General features: G+C 42.1%; 1 protein-coding gene and 1 pseudogene across 1 annotated transcript in view; one reads left to right on the forward strand and one right to left on the reverse strand.

The window, feature by feature from the left end:
- Positions 1 to 8873: 8873 nt before the first annotated feature.
- On the reverse strand, positions 8874 to 9358 carry LOC138375790 (large ribosomal subunit protein uL23-like; annotated as a pseudogene).
- A 4719-nt stretch (positions 9359 to 14077) lies between these two features.
- Positions 14078 to 21542, forward strand: part of PTPN14 (protein tyrosine phosphatase non-receptor type 14) — a 138929-nt gene continuing 131464 nt past the window's right edge. The window contains exon 1 of the mRNA XM_069459297.1: positions 14078 to 14296. The gene's annotated coding sequence lies outside the window, so the exon portion shown is untranslated. The remainder of the gene's footprint in view (positions 14297 to 21542) is intronic.

The following is a 21542-nucleotide window of genomic DNA, read 5'->3' on the forward strand; positions in this document are numbered from 1 at the left end:
GGGTGACAGAGACATGTTGTAAGTCTGGCAGAGAGAGGGAGAGTGTGTGTGAGAGAGAAAGAGAGAGAGAATTCCAGAATGTGTCCTTGTATGGAGTAGCCATGAGTCTGCTTTGAAATTTAAGTAGAAAACAAATTAAGAGAATACTAGAAAACTAGTTATTCAAATAGCACGCCCAAATTAATTGCTTGGGAAAAATTAACTTTTTCTCGTCTAGCCCATTATTCCAGCAATTTTTTCTTTTATTTACTTTTTTTGTGACATATTTCTCGAATATATCTTCCAGCAATTTTAAAGATCTTATGGCAAAAAGAACAGAATCTTGAAGCAGGGTGGTGGGGATGGGAGGACAGAGGGGAAAGGGGAATTGAATTTTAATTTGGCTGAATTGCGGACTCATTGCCTTGGCAGTTCCAAAGTTCTTAATGAAGGCTTTCTGCCAGACAGAACCAGCACAGGCCACTGCCGGGTCTTGCTAAGGCCTGTTGCTGACCCTCCCTCATAGAAGAGGAGGCTTATATCCATCTCCTCTGAGGCAGCCCCTTCCCTGGGCAGGGCAGTTCCCTACCTGAACCATCTGAGTCTTCCTCAGTTTCCCACCAACACCACCACTACTGCGCTCATGCCGACTCTGGGCCCTCTTTCAAACTCAGCTTGGAGTTCTCTTTCCCTCTCCTCTTGAATCCAACCCTACACCTCCTTCCAGGCCCAGCCCCAGGTCCTCCAAAAAGCCTTACCCTATAAAAGACCTCAACTCACACGACCCTCTCCTTTCTGTAAGCCATCACCCACTTGCCACCATTTTCACTATTTCCCATAGAAGCTGTGAGCTCGCTGGTTAACTAGAGACAGAATTCTTTTCTTTCCTGGCTGTACTTTTCTTTTTTCTTAATTAAAAAAATAATAATAATTTTATGATCTCTTTGCCTGACTTTCATCATTGTTTACAGCACCCACAGAACATAACGGATGGACTTTTTGCCACTGTGGCACCCAGGCGGGACGTTATTCTGACTTCTCAATCCACTGCACATCAACCTAAGCCCATATTTGGTTTTCACAGTTCTCTGACATTAGAATTTAAAAGCAATCCAAAAGAATGGAAGCTATTTCTCCAACAGGGACAGGCTGAACCGGGGAAGAAACCAGTACACAGAGGGTATATTATGTTACTTACATTGCTCTACTCTGGGCGACATATGCAGAGAAATAACATAGAGGAACTTTTCAGAAACGTGCTCCAAAGACCCTAGGGAAAACTCTTTCCCTATTAGCAAAAAAAAAAAATTGTCTTAGAGATTTTTTATAAGAAACAAATAGTAGAAATGTTTTCCTACTTAGACCTCGCTAAGTTTTAAAATCACCCTTAAAAATAATAGAGGTGGATACGGGGAATAGAGCTTCCATAAAAGAGAAGTGATTCTTTCTCAGGAGCGTAGACGTCTCTACCTAGGGAAGTCTAAAGGAAATTGAGTGCAGTCAACCTGCAAAGGTGAGCAGAGATAACTGAAATGCCCTGATAATTCCAAATCTCATTTCCACCCCATTAATGTCAACCTCTGTTCCCTTCTACTGGTACTTCTGAAGAAAAGCAAAATAGACCAAATTGAAGATAATATCCTGTCCCCACTCCTGCCTTCTCCCACCCCCGAGGTGTTCAGTCAGTCGGGTGGAAGATCGTTATTAGAAGGAGGCAAAGCAAGCGGCTCCCATGATTCACGGCCCAGCTAGTCTTCCCGCCATCACTTAACTGTGCAAAGTTTGCAGGTAGATGTCACTTACTTAATACCGATGAGAATGACTATGAAAATCATGACCAGTCTTGGTCTGCTTCCAATTTGTCAATACCCTAGATCTTGCTGAGTTGGGGAACTTTATCATAATTATGGCTAAAGAAGTCACCTGACGATAGTTATTGACTTGTATTTTCACTCTCCCTTCCATTCTTTGGTAAGGGGAGAACCTTGCATTGCTTTCTGTAGGACACACCTATTAATTATTGCCTACACTGGAAAGCAATTGAGGCTCAGTCTCTCTCAAATAGTATTTTCCTAGGTCATTTTACAATATGTGCTCTTCCTATTATTGTATAAGAAAAAGACTGCTTCACTGTTAAAAGTCACTGTAGAAAAGCTATTTTCTTGTAGGGAAAATTTCAGGATTCACAAATACTAAATAACACATCTGGCTACTAATTTGGGGAACATCCGACATTAATTGAGTATTCTGAAATAATCAGCCTCAAATAAGACTATTCAGAGTCACAGGAATCCATGGTGAAGAGAAAGAAGGGAATTAAAGCAAAGATATAAATGGTGAGACTAAAAGGAAAAGCAGTGGGAGAAGGTGGTTTTCTGTGAGTCAGGCTGAGCCAGACTCAAAACTGTGAACTAGACTAACTTCATCTTCCCCTTTTCTTTTCCTTACTTGCTTAGAATTTCCAATAACAAGATAACTGTCACTACTACTCGCGGAGTTTACATTTTGACTGTGTTTGATGCTTAAGTATTATCTCTAACTGGCAACATTTTGCACTGGAAAGATACAAGTGTGAGGGAGTTTATGGAAGCAATTCCCTAGCCCAGAAATTCTATCACATATCAAAAGTGTCTCAGTCCAGCCCTGTGAACAGTAATAAGGAAAGTATTCTAGGCCCTTATCAAGATACTGGTATGAGGAAATAAGATGCATGTGCCAACTTCGTTAACACAGAGATTGAAAAGAGTTGATTCTTTTTAGCAGGGTGTGACTGGCTAGTTTTATGTGTCAATTTGGCTAGGCTATAGGACCCAGTTATTCCATCAAACACTAATCTAGGTGTTGCTATGAAGGTGTTTTGTAGATCTGGTTAACATCTACAAGCATTTGACTTTAAGTAAAGGAGATTACCCTGGATAATGTGGATGGGCCTTATCCAATCAGTTGACAGGATATAGCAAAACTGAGATTTCTCTGAGGAAGAGAAGAGATTCTGCCTCCAGACTGCAGCATCAGCTCCTGCCCAAGAACTTCCAGCCTGCTGGCCTACCCCACGAATTTCAGACTTGTGAGCCCCCACAATGTGTATGCCTCTATCTATCTATCTATCCATCCATCCATCCATCCATCCATCCTGGTTCCATTTCCCTGGAGATCCATGATACACAGAGTGATCAAGAAGGCCCGAGGAAGTGATGTTTAAATCGAACGTTCAATAGATAAGAAGCCAACTATGTGAAAAGTAGAGGTTGACCACATCCCTTACAGAGGGAAGAGCATACCCAAAGGCCTGGTGACAGGAAAGATCTTGGCATACATAAAGACATGAGAAAGAAATTAGGATGTCTTGGGTACAGTGCGTGAAAGAGAAATGACTCAAGATGAGGTTGGAGAGGTTTTCAGAGGTTAGATCATGCAGGACTCATAATAAAATATTTGACTTTGTTTTTCAAACCACTATTGGAAGACATGCAAGGTTTTTAACCTAGAGAAAAATGGGTGCTTCATGGAGAAGAGATTGGAGGGAGGGGACCAAGAATGGAAGTGGACAAACACTTAAAAGGTGATATAGTGGTTCAGGTGGAAAATGATGATGGGTTGGCCCAGTGTGTTGGCAGAGTGTGGGAAGATGTGGGCCACACTTCAGAGACCACACCTTATCTATAGGAGGCAGTCTATATAAAAGATGAATTGTTTTGAAAATTCAAGTATCCCATGCTCTGGGTTAGGAGACTTATTCTTTCTCTTAATACTGTTTTTTTTTTTTTTCTTTTTTCCTTCCTGACATTTAGCTCAATTTGTAATTTTCCTTGCTATAATAATTTATTTGACATTTATGGCCACGCTGGATTGTAACTTCCATGGGGCAATGAGCCTGTCTGGTTGTATCCACTTGTAACTAGTGTCCAGCACAAGGCCTGGCATATAGTAAAGGTTCAAGATACAGTTGTTGAGTTAATAAATGACAAGAACATATATAGGAAAAGAAAATTATAACCATAAGCTTATAGGCGTAAATAAACTAGTGAATTAAAAGTCAGTGACCTTCTGGGTTTCTCTATTTATAAGTTCATTTTTTACATGTTTATCCTGTTATCCTCCACTACTAGATAAGTGGTAATAGGTATTAGAAATTTAAGAAATTGCATGGGAGAAACACAAGAAATTCAGAAAAATTTTATGTATTAATATTAACTTATTTTTTGAGAGATTTTAGAAAAGACAACCATTATTATATTTTAGCTGTAGACTACTTCAGTACTTATGGAGAATTCTGTGCTGGTGTTGGGAGACTGAAAGGTTATTTTTTAATTGCTATGTCCTAAAAAATCCAGATGTAAGGTAGCCATAGTTCTAGAACCGTGGAAAGTCCACTACTGATATAGTTCCTAGAGTATTGGCCAAAACTACTGCTCTTCAAAATAGGACATTTGCAGAAGAAACATGTAAAGAAACTATGAACTTGTAACCTCATTAATGCAGCAGAATGCTTATCGTAGAGGAATGAGAGAATCGTACAATTTTAGACTTAAAAGAGTCTTTAAGCCAACTCCCTTTACTGTATAGTTTGGGAAATAAGGGCCTATAAGTGCATTGTAGTGTCACACAGCCAGTTCTTACAATAATCTCATGTGTCAGCCCCTCAAGTCCAAATCCTAAATCATGGGTGTGAGTGTGAAAATTTGTGTATTGAATTCATACTTATAATCAACGCCGGTGCACATAATATAAAAGTGCCTACATTTACAGCTGTGGTGATTTACCTTGAATGAGAAACCATTCCCAAACATATTTATTTCATAAGTTTGGAATTTTTATATTAGGTTTTCTCCAAAGTGAGGCACCGCCGAACTACTCTGATGAAATTCCAATTTTAGTACAAACGAAAATGTCACTTTCTCTCCTTACAGAGTCTTGCTGAGACACGGTGGTGAGCTCACCATGTGTCAACAGAGAGGCTACTAACAGCTGAAGTGGAGGGTCTCTTATATATGAATCATAAATCCCTATCCTGCCAAATTTTTTTATAACTCACTTATTTCTGCACATGTTTGAGGAAACTGATAGTTTCATATAATCATGTATTAACATTTATTTTCTTGGTAACAGAATTTGTTTAAGAAATAACTAATTCTTCACAACTATAAAGAGTTTCTCAATTTTTTTCCTAGAGTAATTGCTTTGTACGCTAAAATTGGTACCAATAAATTTGCTGGGTGCAAATCAAAAAAGGTGCATATTCAGTCGTATATAAATCACACATAGAGATGTAACTCACTTTGCAGAACAGCTATTATTTACATTTAAAGTTTTTGGTCCTTATTTTAGCACTGTTTTCTTCCTTTGTATGATTCTCACATTTTTAGGACTCATGAAATTAAAATCCTTTTATGTCTTTCATTTATAGTTCTTACAGCAAAATGCTATTTTAGCCAGGAATGGTGCTCCGTGTTCCTACTGAAGATTGTTTTGCTAAATCTTATTCCTGTCTTCATGATTTGATGATGTCATAATGTTTGTGGAAGTGCTATGCCAAGTATCATTTAATTTGAACAATTCTTTTTTAAAGAATACAGAAAAAATGTGGTAATAATGTTCTTTCCAGAAAACTTAGCTATTGAACGTTGTCCCAATATTCTATTTAAAAAATCCCATTCTTCATCTTTTTCAAAAAGCATGTGTTCATTCAAAATGCTATAGGAAGTACAGGAAGGTATCAAAAGATGACAGCAAAGATCTGCTGCAGTCTAAATGTGGAAGATGTTTAAAAAACTCAGCCCCAAACATGTCTTACTCAACTGTGTATTATCAGCACTTAGCAAACAGCAGGGGCTTATTAAGTGTTTTCGAATTCGTATGAATGTTAACTTATTTACCTAGAAAAGAATTATTAAGATTAGTCCATGTTAATTTGCATGTGGTTTGTAATACCTCAAATTTTACACAAATATAATCATGTAAGTATTTATAAAGAGTTTGCAGAAAAATCAGGTAGGAACATGCTCTTCTTAATTAGAGAAATTTTCACAAAAAGATTACATTGATTTTATAGAACATATGGAGCTGGCTTAACAGATGGGTGGGAGTAGGTGGTTCCCTGCGTGCAGAAGGGCCCAACAAATCCATCTTCCAGCTTCTTGTCAGAAGAGAAATAATAAGATACATGCACACACTAAGTGTTTCTGTCTGTTTTTAAATAAGGTTCATGTAGATGTGATATAATACTTAGTTTCTATTTATATTTTTATGCTTGCTGAGCTTTCTTCTTTCCTTCTATTTCCTGGACAAGTCTATTGTGATTAACTAATCTGCTATTTTAATAGAACAATTCTAGCTGAAACATGTAGTTAAAAAAAGAAATTGACAGGATTGATCAGTAATTTTTGTGCCCTATGCAAATGTTACCTGTATAAAGACTCAGGTCTCCCGACTTAAAATCCAGATCACGAACCACAGAGTGTGGTGTGTGTTTCAAAAGTTATATAAATTAGAAAAAAAAGTTATATACATTTAACATAATGTAAAAATCAGATTCAATAGTGGTGTTCACAATTTAAAGTTATACCTATGACTACTTCTTTTAGTGAAGATTACTTCTACTCAACCCAAAACAAATTTGCTTCCTAGGTTTGAAAATTTTTTTTTTTTTTTGAGACAGAGTCTCACTCTGTTGCTGGGGCTAGAGTGCCGTGGCGTCAGCCTAGCTCACAGCAACCTCAAACTCCTGGGCTCAAGCGATCCTGCTGCCTCAGCCTCCCATGTAGCTGGGACTACAGGCATGAGCCACCATGCCCGGCTCATTTTTTCTATATGTATTTTAGCTGTCCATATAATTTCTTTCTATTTTTAGTAGAGATGGGGTCTCACTCTTGCTCAGGCTGGTCTCGAACTCCTGAGCTCAAACGATCCGCCCGCCTCGGCCTCCCAGAGTGCTAGGATTACAGGCGTGAGCCACCGAGCCCGGCCCTAGGTTTGAAATTTTTATATTGTGTTTTCTGCAAAGTGAGGCGCATTTGAACTTACTCCGACAAGTTCAAATACCAAATTTGGTTCAAATGAAAATGTTGCTTTCTCCCCATACTGTTAACAGTTTGGTATATAGACATCCAGACGCTAAAAAAAAAAAAATCTCATGTACATCCCATCCAAAATGCAGAATGACCCATAGTATAGAATTGAAGTGATTACCTCCAGGGAATGTGAAGATAGAAATGGGATGCAAAAACAGACAACCCATCTTTTAATTATATACTTCAATATTGTTTGAAATGAGAATATATTATTTTGTAATACATTATTATTTCACACTTATATACAATTAAACAGAATAGTATAATGAACCCCTACATAGCCATCACCCAGCTTCAACAAACATCAACTCATTGCCAATCTGACTGTATTGATACTGTCATCCATTTCCCACCTCTTGTATTATCTGGAAGCAAATCCCAGATGCCATAACATTTCAACCATAAGTATTTCGGTATACGAGGACTGTCCGGAAAGTATCCAGCCATGTAGTATGTTCTCATTATATCAACAATGGCTATATGCTTTGTGGACATCCCTTGTATATCTCTAAAAGAACACGACTCTTTAAGGTTACATAAACATCATATCAGCTATCACATCTCAAATATTTTATAATAATTCCTTAGTATCTATCTAAACAGTGTTCAAATTTCTTCATAAGTAGCATAAATGGCTTTTTTGTTTTATAATTTGGATTACAAAACAAATAATGTCACATGTCGAGATAGATAGCTGGTATGTCTTTTAAGTCTCTTTTAGTCCATAGATTTCCCCTATTTCTTCTCCCTCTCATTAAAATGTATTTGTTTTGGTTTTTTCTTTCACAGTTTCCCACAGCCTGGATTCTGCTGATTGCATCTGTGAGTCTGAACATGTTCCTCTGTGCTTGTGTTTTTTGCAAACTGGTAGCTGAATCTACTCTAGAGGTTTGGTCAGATTCAGGTTATCTTTCTCAAAGCAAAATGGCAATAGTCTAATGTCTGATCATCTCTGTTTCTGTCATGTTGGCAAACACTGATGCTCATGCCTAAAGCCATTACCTGAGGTCACAAAATGGTGATATTTTATTTTATCATTCCCTTTGTTTATTATCTAGACTATTTCCACAATAAAAAACTCATCTTCATCTACTACTTTGTTAACAGCAGTATAATTTTTTAGGAAACAGATGATTTATTTCCATCCGCTTATCATTTTTTAAAGTAATGAGTTGATTCTAATCATGACTAATTAGATTTTCTTTCTTGTGCCATCATGAACTTAAGGACTTAAACACAGTTGAAATGTTTCCACTAATTGCCATTATTTTTCTTCTTGATGCTAAAATTGGCCCATGTTTAGCCACTGACAGTCTCTTCAAGGTGATTCCTGAGTCCTTTGGTTATGACCCCTAGTGTTTCTTTGTTTTGTTTTGTATTTTTGAGACAGGGTCTCACTCTGTCACCTGGGCTAGAGTGCAGTGGTGTCATCGTAGCTCACTGCAACCTCAAACTCCTGGGCTCAAGTGATCCTTCTGCCTCAGCCTCCAAAGTAGCTGGGACTACAGGCATGTGCCACCACGCACAGCTAATTTTTATATTTTTTTGGTAGAGACGGGGTTCTCACTCTTGCTCAGGCTGTTCTCGAACTCCTGGCCTCAAGCTATCCTCTGGCTTTGGCCTCCCAAAATTCTAGGATTACAGGAGTGAGCCACTGCGCCTGCTCCCCCCCCCCTTTTTTTTCTAATTTAAATCTCTTAACAGATGTTTTTAAATTTCTTATGTTTTTTTTTTTTAGTTATTTAAATTTTTTGATTTAACAGATTTTTAAAAAATGTTTACGGTGAAAAGACATATATTTAGAATTAGCCAGCTGGACCCAGTTTAGATGATCCCAATTTTGTTGGTGACATCCAAAGCACTGTAATCGGGAGCCAGTGTAATATATATGCCTTCTTCTCTCCATCAGGCCTGATCAGGGTGCTGACCTTGGCCACATCAATGTCATAGAGCTTCTCCACAGCCTGTTTGATCTGGTGCTTGTTGGCTCTGACATCCATAATGAGCACAAGTGTGTTGTTGTCTTCTATCTTCTTCATAGCAGGCTCAGTGGTCAGGAGGAACTTGATGATTGCATAGTGGTCAGGCTTGTTTCTCTAGGGGGCGCTCTTCTGAGGATATCCGGGCTGCCTCCAGAGCAAAAGTCAGTGTCTTGGGCCACCAGAAAGTAGGTGAACTGCAGATCTTTTGTGTGTGTGTGTGTGTGTGGCTGTAGACTTCTTCAGCACTGCTTTTGTGGCCTTCAAAGTCTTATCTTTGGCTTTGACTTTGGGAGAGGCAGGAGCTTCCTTTTTTGCCTTTGATCCCATCTTGTGAAAAGGCTATTTAACAGATTTTTAAGTGTACTCTGTCTATATATATGTGTGTATGAATATATTTATAGAGACAGAGAGGGAGAGAGAGAGAGAGAGACAGAGAGAGACTTGCTGTGTTGCCCAGGCTGGTCTCAAACTCCTGGCTTCAAGCGATCCTCCCACCTTAGCCTCTGGAGTAGCTGGGACTACAGGTATGAGCCACTGTGCCGGGCTACGATATTGTTAACTATAAGCATAATGTTGTAGAGCAGATCTTCAGAATTTATTCATCTTGCATTACTGACACTTTACGCGTATAAAATTATTTAGCAACTCCCCATTTCCCTGTCCCTCCTGTCTCTGGCAACCACAGTTCTGCTTTTTGCTTCTCTGAGTTTGACTATTTTTGATACCTCATGTAAGAGGACTCATACAGTATTTGTCTTTCTGTGACTGGCTTATTTCACTTAACATAATGTCCTCAAGGTCCATCCGTGTTCTCACATATCGCAGAATTCACTTCTTTTTAAAAGTGGAAAAATATCATACTCTATGTATATACCACATTTTCTCTCCCCATTCACCATGTGTGCAGTTGTACCTGACACCTCTGCTTAATCATAAAGCTTTAAAAAAAAAATCACTAGATAACAAGAAGTTCATATTGCAGTGAATTCCCTAACTTGTTTTTGTTAATAGGAAGCTCTGAATGTAACTACTGTGAAAGCACTTTTAAGGGTGGTTGCTCTAAAATGTTCTCTTCCTGTCCTCTGTTGCTTAATATTTTTTGTAGGTATTAATATTCTAGGCTTATTTTATTATATTTTCTGTAAGCCAGTGGAGCTGAATTGGAGGGAGACAGGCATAATGGCATTACCTGGGAAGTGTTTTCAAAATATACCTGCCCGATATATCAACAGGAGTATAGATAAACAAATTGTGACATGTTCACACGATGGAATCTACTCTGCAATAAAAAGGAATAAACTGATACATTCAGTAACATGAATCTCAGAACATTAAAGAATCCAGATCCCCCCCATGTATTATATACATATAGAAATACTATATGATCCCACTTATATGAAGTTTGAGAACTAGCAAAACAAACCTATGATGGTAGAAATCAGCGAGGAGGGGCTATACTGACTGAAAAGTCACACAGGGGAATTTCTTGAAGTGATGGACATTTTCTGTACCTTGACCTGGGTGGTGGTGGTCAGATGGATATATACATATGAAAGAGTCCTCAAGCTGTATGTACACTCAAGATTCGTTTTTATTGAATGTGAATAGTATCTCAACAAAATAGTGTCTAAAAATATTATACATACATACCTCCCAACCCATCTCTACCCTAGCCTCAGGGAATAAGATATGGGAGCAGGGGATTCAGAGAGGATGAGTGTTTTGAAAAAGCTCCCCACTTCCCTCCAATACTCTATGCTGCCAAACATCCTTTTAGGAATTGGAATTAGGCTGGGGATATATAAGGGATGTCCAGAAAGTATCCAGCCACATACCCATTCTTGTTGTATTAACAATGGCTGGATACTTTCCAGACAGCCCCTGTATATAAATATAACTTTAACCTTTGTAGAAAGCCCCTAGACATCATCAAAGTTTTCCTAACAAAGCCTGCTTACTTTCCAGTTTGCTTTGATTGGAGACCTTGTTCTTTCAGTGATTTCAGTGTCTTTGAAGGTATAAAATACATTAATGAGAGGAACATATTGGGTCGGAGTGGGAGGAGTCGTGGAGGCCCAAGAGATTCTGCTTGGTATTTATAGTTTGAGGCAGGCTTAGAAGTCAAAATATTGCTTTGGGAAAGTTAATATCGACAAGTTCCTAAAATTGCAAAGCTTTAAAGTAAACGTGTAGTGATGTGTTCAGGGCTAATCTGATTAACCAAACTCCTGTTCACCCTGATGCAGAGTAAGGAGGCTTGAGTGTGACACAGACTTAGGAAACAGGTTGCTTTTTTCTTTTTCAAAAGAAACTTGTGACTAGCTTTTATATATTTATCCAGAGAATGTAAGTTTTTTTTTTTTAAACCTCAAGTTGTACTTTTTATTTAAAAAAATATTTGTATTGCCTTTCTGTGATCTGTTCTAAAGAAAAAGAAACGTGGCTGGTCAGATGCACTTTATAGGCTTTAAAATAATAATAATGTATTTTTTTAATAAGTAAAATTATTCCAATTTAAAAAATGAATCCACAGGGTTAGTGCTAAATTTTAGCTTTACTTACCATTGGAAACTCAGTGACATTCCTTGGAGTTTCAACATTCATTTTGATCCGAAGGCAAGGTGAAAACAGACCTCTCCCTACAACATGGGCTTTTTTCCTTGGCTTTATCGCTTAGCTTCGTCCGCAGGCATGCCATCTGTCTGGAGGAGTATATGCTCATGCAAGTTCAGACCTGGGAAAGACCTCAGAGATGAACTAATCCAACCAAACTAGGTCTGCTGTCACACTCCAATTAAAAAATAAACTCAGGCTTAGAGGTGAAGTGGCTTGCTCAGGGTCACATGGCTGGTCAGAGGCAGAACTGGAATTCCTGTGTCTGCATGCAAGTCCCTTTGCCCCTTCTTCCATGCCACGGCAGCCTCAGGGTACTGCGCTGTGGTTGGTATCATAGTGACTTCAGAGCAACAATATACATGTTACCACCTTTCCACTGGGAAAGACACCCAGAGGGCTCCCATCTAGTAGGAAAGAGCAGAAGCCTGAGTCTTACTACATTGAGAGCCTGAAGACATTTCTTTATCTTTTCTCCTAATCCCATTTGGTCAAATTTCAAAGAGATTAAGAGCATGCACTTCGGACTGGACAGACCAGGGCCCATTACCACATCTTACTAGCTGCATGACCCTTGGTGAGATACATAATTTCTTCATGCCTCACTTTCCTCTTCTAGGAATGGGGATAATGATACAGGAGCTCATAGAGCGCTTAACACGCTTCCTGGAACACAGTAAGATAATGCCTAGTGTTTTCTCTGGGAAACCAACAAGTCCGCGCAGCGATTTCCTTGAAAATTTGAGACACTGATTTCCTTTCAGCGTTTTTCTTCCATCCCCTTTGCACTGTACTTAGCGTCTTTAATCTTTACAGTTCTGGAGTTTGGCAAATGCTCGGAGAAGTCAGTCCCAACAGGTTTGTACACGGTGGGCACAATAAGGCTCCGCTTTTTGGTATCGAGTTCTCTTCCCCAAAAGGCGGGAAATTTTGTCGGACACTGAAGTAATTTGGAATAATACCTTCTGGACAATGACTTCAAGGTCCCTTTGCAACCCAAGAAAGCTTGGAAGGACTAGACTTGAGTCCTGGTGGGATAACAGATGCCAAGACTTGTTTGTAGCAATGCAAAGGACAACAGAAATGTAGGCAAAGCCTTTAACTTTACAGCTACAGAAACCCAGGATCTCAGGGGCTGAGGATACTTCTCAATCATCCAATCGGTCAGCAGCAGGGCAGGGCCTAAAACCCAGGTTCCCTGGTTTGGCTCCCAGCTTTTTCCATCATACCAGCTGCGTCTCATTAACTCCACCTCCAAAAGTGCTAAGGAAGTTCCCTCCCAGAGCCTACCCAGGCAGGGTGGGGCGATTCTGTGGCATGGAACAAACCGGGAAAACGGCATTTTCCAACTCTCGGCACACATAGGCTGCTTTTGCCATTCCTTGCGGGAGGGTGGGGGTGCGGGTGGAGGAGGAAGGGGGAAGGGTGCTCAGACACTAGGTCCGGTACCTGGAGGTCTGGGTGTTCTGGGGAGAGATATCTGAGACTGCATACTCGGTGAGGCCACCTTACTTTCTCCTGGTCTGTCTTTCCCTGTGTGGTGGCTGCACGGGATCGTCCTGCTTGGAGGGTCCCGCAACATAAGGTGGACTGTCCTTGCGCTAGGTCGGAGTGGGCGAGTTCCTGCCGCCGCTCGGTCCCTGTGGTTTTCGGAAATCTAGGTGGGATTTTCCTTTCCTTCCCGCTGTCTCCCCCACGGCGCGAGCGGCGCAGGGTTGGGTTGGCTGCGTCGCTTTGCCTTCACTCCCACGTCTCTTACTCTGGGGAGTTTCATCCCGTCTTCTGTCCTCAGCTCCCACCTTTAAAAACATTTTTCAAAGCTACCCCATGAAAAGTGCGCGACTTCTCCGGGGCCTGCAGAAGGAGCTCCTGCAGCCCGGCATTCCTCAGATTCCAGCGCTGTGACGTCCCCAAGGACCGCGCGCCTCCAGCTCGGGAGCTCGGGCTCCACGTTTCAGCGATCGCCCGAGCGCGCGCGCCCGCGTCCCCGCGGCGCCCCCGGCGCGCTCCCTCCCGGCCGCATTCCTCCCCGCCCCCGGCCGCGCGCCCCGCGCTCCCTCCGCCTCCAGGCCCCCAGCGCCACCGAGCCCGGCCCGGGGGTGGGGGAGCCCGGCCGCCGGCGCCTGCTCCGTCCCCTCCCACTCGCACGGCCCCTTCCTCCCTCCTCTCCCTGCCGCTCGCATTTCCTGCCGCTCTGGCTCTCCCGGCCCCTCAAAGTTCTTCCCAACTTTTTCTCCGCCGAGCGAGCGCAGCCGGCGCAGTCTCGGGGGCAGGTTGCTGCGCTCCTCCGGGCTCAGCTGCCTCCTCTCCGGGCGCAGATCCTCCGGGAGCAGTAGACACAAAGTGGCCGCTGGCGGTCCTTCCCCTCCCACCTCTCCCGTCCTCCCCGGCCTCCTCGCCCCAGCGCCCCTCGGGCGGGACAACCCAGTGCATAGGTTTTTCTCCTTGTCTCCTCCGGTGCGCCCCTGCGCCGACGATCGCGCCGGGATCGCGGCGGAAACCTCCCTCCCCTGTCGCCTCCGCCGGCTCCTTCCCCCCGCCCCTCCTCCGCCAGCCACTGGAATCAATTCCGTGGGGAGTTGGGGCTCCGCAGCCGCGAAGGACAACCTTTCCGCGCGGGGCTCCGGGGCGCGACGGGGGCCATGTAAGCAGGTAAGCCCCGTCCGAGGCGGGGGAGTCGGGCCCGAGGCCGGGGGCCGCCCGGGCGCTCCGGGCGCCTCGCAGATGACTTGGGCAAACGTTGGCAACGCCAACTTGCTATTGGCGGCCCGGGACGCCTGGCAGGGCGGCGGGGGCGCGAGGTGGCCGGGCCGCTGGGGTGTTATTTCTCTGTGGGAGCTGCCCGCGGTGAGGCGCACAGCTTGTCCGGGTTGTGAGCCGGGAGGTGAGCGCTGTCTGGGGAGTTTGTGGTTAAACTTACACCCTCGCTCCCTCTTTCCATTCCCTTCTGCGCTTGGGGAACGAGAGAGGGCCTGGAAAGGGCAGCTTGGAGATACCTAGACCGCGGGGGCAAGGAGGATGAAAGACGAACGACGTTTTGGTCACTGCAGCGCGGTAGGGGGATGCGACTCCCCGTCGCCCCGTCTGCCCCCCACGGGGACAGGATCTTGGGAGGGCGGGGAGATTTCATGGCCTCCCTCTAGGCCCTGGCCGAGCCACCGAACTCCTGGGCGTCTAGGCTCCTACTTGGGTGGTCGAGCTGGTTCTTGGGGAAAGCTGTGGTCACATAATTTCAGACCAGGTCTCCACCTCAAACTTTAAAAAGTTCTGAGTATTAACAACCTCCACGTGACCCCCACATCTCGGATTTGAATACTTGCAAGTAGGTTTTTCAAACCTTCTCTTCTGGAGGGAACAGTGAGGTAGCTCTGTCCCTATCTCCCTTTCCCTCACACTTCCTTCAGTTCCTGTCACCCTCCCCCATCCCCACCTACAATTTACAGAGATTGTAGGGTTTTGACTGAAGTCTGTCGGAGGGATTGCTCGTTACAGGCTCTTTGTGACGGTGAGGAATCTCTAAACTGCGGGCGGCATCATACAGTTACCACCGATGTGCTAATTTCTTGAAATGGATTGGTTCGCTCATTCATTCGACAGACCCAGTATTGAGCTTCTACTCTGCTAGGAACAGGGGGATAGAAAGATGCTAAAACACGATCACAGTGTAGGAATCTGCAGCCTAGAGGAGGAAACCCCAAGGCTGATCAAGAATTACAGTGCAGTGGAAGAGGGCTTCTGTGAGAGCCTCGGGAAGGCTTGGTTCTGCAGGTGAGCTGTGCTCTGGGCTTACAGGGTCGATTCAGGTGGTGCTCACCTGGAGGAGTGATTAGGAGAGTGGCTTTTAGGTAGAGCAAAACATCTGGTGCAAAGTCGGTGCAGAAAAGGAGAGAAAGGTCATACCTAACTATCTGGGGGCCGGAGGGGGATTTATGGCCAGATTGGTGCAGTGTTGCTAATACTAACCCTTCCCCCCATCAGAAATTAAACTAGAAGCATCTTACCCACTTATCTGAACCACAGGTAGCTTCCAGAGAAGCAAACATCTCCCTTTTTGGACACAATTCAGTGCCTGATGCTGTTTCTTCCACAAACACCTGTGTTGTATGATTATCTAAATTTTAATTGGCCCATGCTGGGTTTCATTAAAATAGTATTGATTCCTTTTTAAAGAGCTTCTTGACAGCAATAGGTGGTGATAATACCGCAGCATTCCAGACTTTCTGTTATAAAATTATTAAGTGATGGGGTTAAAAGCTTGTGCTGTAGAAATGACACCTTGAATAGCCCTTTTGCTTCATCTGAATTGGGTGGCCATGATGCGCAGAACTCATTTATGTGTCACTATGTTTTTTACAGTATTCTCTACTTTTAAAAGTCATGATTATTGCTTTAGCAGGGTTGTAAGGAATAGTGTTCCTTTCTCTGAAGCTTTATGAAAACTGGATGTATGTTGTATCTTCTTGCAGCTCGTTGTAGCCTAATGGCCCAGGATTCAGCAAACCCTGCCTAGAAAAGTTCCTTGTAGTACAGCAGCGTTCTGTATTATACATAGTTTGCCTTTCAAGGGCGCCTCTTCACTGCGCTGAAGTGGCGTTGTAGTATTGTTCATAGTGGTTGAGTCTTGGCGGAGATGGCAGATGTCCAGCTTTTGGTGACCTCAGGCCAGTACATCAGAGTGGGAAGAGCACACTGACTTCCTACAGCTTTAAGTATTTATCTAAGCCCCTCTACTGGCATCTTATCTCAAGAACAGCCCCTTGACAGGAGTTTTCCCGAAGTTACAGTACCTGCATGAGAGAAATGGCTGAAGAGAAGCCCTTTCCTGGTAATCACAGGTAGCTGCTTAGTTTCCATCATTGGCTTAAATACGTAATTATTATTAACACTAAAGTAATTCGGGTTTATGCATACTTTGTCCCATGGACAGCTGTCATAGGACAAACATGGAGACTATTTTAATATGGAAGAATCATAAAGAATTCAGAGAAAAAAAATCAGAATTTTTAGAATAATTCTTACTTGCCTTGAATGGATGAGCCAAATGTCAAGAATTATGAGGATTTTTTTTCCCCCAATGCCTGCCTGCCTGCCTTATTAGGAGTTTAAACTTTCTCCAGAGACGTAAACATCAACCCTTTGGTTGCATATTACAGCCTTCCTGGGTTCCATACACTTGTCCTTTTTGATCACATTCTTGGATTTGAACCTCATTACTTAGTCACTAAGTATTGTGTATTTTTAAAATTCATTCTAAACCTCAAAACAGTGCTATGCACTTTGTTAGAGATAAGGCAGGGGAAAGAGATAAGATGTAATACTTAATTAACCAATTAAGGAATGAGGGGAAACAAACACAAAAGCTTTGGTAAGGAAGGAGTTTCCAAGTTAATGCCTAAAATAAGCTTTTTGATCTCCCTTTACTGATTTAAATTGATTTAATTTACCCTTCCCCTTCCATGTCCCATGGAAGGCTTGAGTGGTGTGTGGCAAATTCTGCAGCTTTTCTGGCTGTCAGCGTGTAGTAGCAGGGGGTCCAGATTTGGGAGTTTGAAATATAGTTAGGTTTGAATTCCAGGTCTGCCATTTTTTTTTTTTTAGTTGTGTGATGTTGGATGAACTTTGTAGCCTTGCGGAGCCTCAGTTTCTTCATCTGCAAGGTGGAGCCAGTAGCATCTAGCTTGCTGGGATATTTATGGAGAATTCTGTGTAGTGTGGTATACAGCATTTCACTCAGAGTAGGTTGAGGATGGCCATTTATATGTTCAAGGAGTTGTATGTGGCCATGAATGTGCTCTTTGTGTATTGTTTTTTTTTCCAGCAGCCTGAATTCACATGTGTGCCAACATACACATAAAGCTTTGTCTTTGACTTTTTTTTTTAAGTCTACTGGCTCAAAGCAAACATGTTAGCTGGCAGCTGCCATGTGACCCTTTATACAGGGAGGTTGAGAGTTCCAGAACCAGTCAGTAGGGAAGTTTGGGGAGGGAAAGCCACCCTTTGAGAAAAAGGCAGAGAAAAAGATCCTTTTCCTTGTATGTTTCTTATTATAACCAGGGTCCAGTGTATTATATAAAGATCCTTGTATTTTTAATGTTGAAATCTGGTAATGTTAAGCTAACTCTGCCTATCTTTAATAAGAGTGCAAAAACTAGCTGATATATCTTTGCAGCCTTGATTTCCTTCTTTGAAACCCAAATATAAAGAGTCAACTGCAACACCTCTAGTGTAATGCCAGCCACGGGTTGCTTGAACTTTAATGTTGCCTTTCATCTGAGAAGCCTAAAGTATCTGACAAACATTAACTCATTGATCTTCACATCAGCCTCCCAGCGAGTGGGAGGGAATGTTAGAAGAAAGGAACAACTCAAAGAAGGACAGGTGTGTAGTATGTATTCTTGAAGCAGAATGGATGGCCAAGAATTAGTTAAATCTTGCATGCAGGATTGCAGGCAGGCTTGAGGTCATAGGAGGGTACCCTACCCCTTTGCAGGGTCAGGGGGAGAAAGCCTAGGAAAAATGCAGGTCTGACTGGGATTTTTACAGTGGAAGGGAAGAGGAAATGCATCTGGACCAGACCAGTGATGCCTTTGCCATACATTGCATGCATGCTAATTATGAAAATAATCTTGGAATTGTTTATAATTCAGAATTAAAGGATATGATGCAGTGCTTGTGGATGAAGGACTTAAGGGTAGCCGAGGATAAAAGGTAATAGTGACTAAGTGCCTTTTTGTGTGATAAGGGTGGTTATCACACCACCCTTATGGGTCTAGTTGGATTATAAATGGGGTATTAACATTGTTTTAATTTCCTTTTCTTTTTTCCTGTTGCTTCTCTATTTCTTGACTTTCTCTCTGCTGTCAAGCTTTTGTTTGATTTTCTTCATTGTTCTTGCTATTGGGGAAAAAAACATAGCCATTCTTGGATCCATCTTACATGTAAAATTTGATATGTGAGTGATTTAACTCAGTTTCTTAGGGGGCTCAAAGAGGCCTAAGTCAAGAGTTTCATCCTGAGCCTGGTCAATTAGCTTGACTCAGAGGACTATTGCATATCCGGAGAGCCTGTAACCCTGGTTGGCCATCCCATAAATGCTTGATGTTAGTCGATGGGGAGGAGTCTGGTAAGAAAATGAGATAGGGATCCTTTGGTGGTGTAGCATCCTCTAAGTAGTAGAATATCCCCCTCTCGTTTGTAATGTTTGTGATTTTAGTGTTGAACTGCATTCCTAAGTTAGGAAGCCTTATTGTGTGGGCCACTGACTTGATCTACTTTGCCTTACAAGTTTTGAACTCACAGGGAAAAATTGCTGGTTGTTGAAAATTAGCAAAAGTTCCTAATGCATATCTTTGTGTGAGCTGTGCATACTTATGAACTTAATTTCCTTGAGTCTTTGGAAATCTGCCTGTGGTGGGGGTTATTTCACATTCCATTCCTCTCAAGTAGTTGGGACATTAACTAAGAGGGTAGATCCCAACCTCCAGTGAGCAGCAGAATCACCTGGAGGGCTTGTTAAACAGGTTGCATCTGCCGTGCCCACCCCAGTTTCTGATTAAGTACGTTTCAGGTGGGCCTGAGAATTTCCATTTCCAAGGAGCTCCCAGGTGATACCGATGATGCTCCTGGTCCTGATAAAGTGCATTTTGACAACCACTGGGCTAAGAAATCTTGTTTCATCCACCCACCCCTGTTTCTCAGGCTTGGTATGGTGGTCACTTAACTTTTTCACTGCATTGGTTTGAATGATTCTGTTCCTGGTTGCTTTCAAGCTGCAGAGAGGCTGGGTGTCAATTAATGGCCACTTATCCCTACCCAGGCCCATGCATTTTAGTGGATCTGCTTGGCTCTCATCTCTAATCCAGACCTCTCTGCCTGCTGCCAAACACTTTGGTTTATTTCATGCTTATATCTGTCTGAGTATCCGTATGTGCCAAAAAAAAATCCTGCCTGTCTTAAACTGAACTCTCCAGTCTCTTGCCACAAGGTTTGCTGCTTTCGTATTTCCAGTCTCAGTGACGTCGCCATGTATTAAGAGCTGCTCAAGTCAGGCACTTGGAGTTTTCTTCCATGTGTCATTGTTTGTTTGCACCCTCAGCCTCTTTTTTCAAACCCCAGTAACAAATCCCATTGTTGTTAGGTCCTTTGAGTTGGAGTCTCTAAAATATTTTCAATTTGTTCCTTTCCCTCCATCCCCACTGCCTCTTGGGATTTTCCAAGAGCTTTGCTATGGTTTGCATGTCCCCTCTGAAATTTATGTTGCAATTTAATTGCCAGTGTAACAGTATTAACAGGTGGGAATTTGAAGACGTGATTAGGAGAAGCCCTCATGAAGGGATTAATGTCAGGTGAGTTGGTTGTTATAAAGTGAGTCCAGCCCCTGGTGCCTTTCTCAGTCTCGTATGCTCACTTCCTTCCGCCTTCTGCCGTGGGATGACCCTCGCCAGATGCCTGCACCATGCTCTTGGATTTCCCAGCCTCCAGAACTGTGAGCTAAATAAACTTCTGTTCTTTCTAAATTACTCACTCTGTGGTATTCTCTTACAGCAGCAGAAAATAGACAAAGATAAGCATTAAAGACTGTGTTCCATATATTCTTCATCTGTTCTTTCAGCACTACAAAAAGGACTTTTGAAAACAAATTTTTTTAAAAATCCGGTTTTTGAATACTATTTGAAGTCTTTTGCTTCCTATTCCCTTTATGAAATGGCTTCTTTACCCCTGACTACTTTCCCATCCCTATCTGCTGACCTTTCTCTCTGTGTTTGCCTGTGGCCCTGACACTTGGTGATGTTTAATTCCCCTCCAGGTTGTTCCATTCAGATCCGGAGTGGCTTCTCCCGTTTCTACCTGCTTAGCAACTATGCATTCAGCTAAAGCTTGGCCTTCATTCTACTCCTCCCCACTACCAGTTAGGTATTCTTTTCTTTATAGTCCCATAGCACTTTGAACTTACCTACCTTAGTGCACCGTGTCATGCTTGTTTATCTCCCTGCCTCCTCTTTTCTGGTTAGGGATGTTAGTTCAGTCCACAGAGGTTGGATAGCCATAGCCAAGATGATGCTATTATTGCCATTTTGCAGATAATGAAATGAAGTGGCTTTTAAGAAAGTGTTTAGAATCAGTGAATGAATGCATTTCTGAAATACCTGAGGGTTGAGAGCCCAGCCTAGTTTGGAATTTATTATTTATTCTCTAATAAATAATTATGCTCTGGGAAAATTACATCTTGTTAATAACTATATTTGATATTTTTTAAATTAAGCTGTTGTCTGAAATTACTAATACTGTGGTTCTTAATGTTTTGCTTTACTTCAATACTTCAAAAACATATTTTTTCTTTCATTTTTAAGCCTAGGAAATATTGTAAATCAAGGAAGTGTAAATATCACAGGAAGATTAGGAAGTAGGACCATTGGAGGATTAAGACCTAAAACTAAGTTGTTTTTGTAGGTTTAGATATATTGATTAGAATATGCTTAATTTCTTTCCTATGCATTGTTTTCTTTTGTACCTTATATGAAAGAGAAAAAGGCAGAATCCCTTGTTATTCAGAATTTAAGTGATTAGTTTTTAAAGTGAGAGGCAAGACTCCATGACACTATGCCAAGACGTTTGCCAGCCTGCACATAACCAAAACAGCCTGTTTTACTTACAGAACTATGATAAGCAGCAATGATATCATTGATGTTTCCCCCAAAATCACAAGATTGGCTCTCCCTGTTATTTTAGTTCTCAACTAAAAGGGATTAAGGCAGATTTCATGGTTATGAAAGTGAATTTGTCATGAATTACCTATATACTAAAGCTTGATATTTAAGGTTCTCTGCAAATAATCCCTAAGTGGACCTCTGATTTCTTCAGATTTATGTTCCGCTATTCCTCAGGGCTCTGCCAAACT

The sequence above is a fragment of the Eulemur rufifrons genome, chromosome 27, assembly GCF_041146395.1.
Source record: "Eulemur rufifrons isolate Redbay chromosome 27, OSU_ERuf_1, whole genome shotgun sequence".
Taxonomy (NCBI): domain Eukaryota; kingdom Metazoa; phylum Chordata; class Mammalia; order Primates; family Lemuridae; genus Eulemur; species Eulemur rufifrons.